Raw genomic sequence first — 1,201 nt, 5'->3', positions numbered from 1 at the left:
ACCAGGCAATATCCCTGATGAACATAAATGCAAAAATCCTTAATAAAACACTAGCAAACCAAATTCAACAGCACATTAAAATGATTATACAACATGATACAGTGGGATTTATCCATAGGATACAAGGTCAGTTAACATATGAAAATCAGCCAATGTGATAAATCACAATAAGAGGAATGAAACACAAAAAACAGATGATCACATCAATAGACCTAGAAAAAGCATTTGACAAAAGTCAACATCCTTTCATGATAAAGACTCAACAAAACAAGTATGGAAGAAACTTACCTCAATGCAATAAAGGTAATTCATGACATGCCCACAACTAACATCATGCTTAGTGGTCAAAGACTGAAAGCTTTTCCTCTAAGACCCAGAACAAGGAAAGGATGCTCACTCTTATCACTGTTAATCAACATAGTACTGGAAGTCATAGCCAGGGCAATCAGGCAAGAAAAAGAGAGGCTTCCAAGTCAGAAAGAAAAAAGAAAGATTATTTTTGCATGCCATGATCACATACATAGAAAACTCAAAAGACTACACACACATACTCTGTCTCTTTCCCCCCCACACCTCCCCCCAAAACTGGTAGAACTAATAAATGAAGTCAGTGAAGTTTCAGGACACAAAATCAACATAAAACTCCATAGCATCTCTATACACCAAAAATGAACTATCTGAAAGGGAAATTAAGAATGCAATCTCATTTACTTTAGCAACAAAATTTTTAAATACTTAGGAATTTATGGGACTCAGCAAAATAAATGACACAAATAAATGGAATAAAAACACAAGTAAGTGGAAAGATATCTCATGTTCACAGATTGGAAGAATTAATATTGTCAAAGTGTCCATACTACCTAAAGCAATCTACAGATTCAATGCAATCGCTATCAAAATCCCAAATAGAAAAAAAAATCCTAAATTCATATGGAACTACAAAAAACCCTGAATAGGCCGGGCGCGGTGGCTCAAGCCTGTAATCCCAGCACTTTGGGAGGCCGAGACGGGCGGATCACGAGGTCAGGAGATCAAGACCATCCTGGCTAACACGGTGAAACCCGTCTCTACTAAAAAATACAAAAAACTAGCCGGGCCAGGTGGCGGGCGCCTGTAGTCCCAGCTACTCGGGAGGCTGAGGCAGGAGAATGGCGTAAACCCGGGAGGCAGAGCTTGCAGTGAGCTGAGATCCGGCCACTGC

This window comes from Piliocolobus tephrosceles, chromosome 19 (assembly GCF_002776525.5).
Source record: "Piliocolobus tephrosceles isolate RC106 chromosome 19, ASM277652v3, whole genome shotgun sequence".
NCBI classification, from domain to species: Eukaryota; Metazoa; Chordata; class Mammalia; order Primates; family Cercopithecidae; genus Piliocolobus; species Piliocolobus tephrosceles.
Note: the sequence above shows the minus strand (reverse complement) of the source record.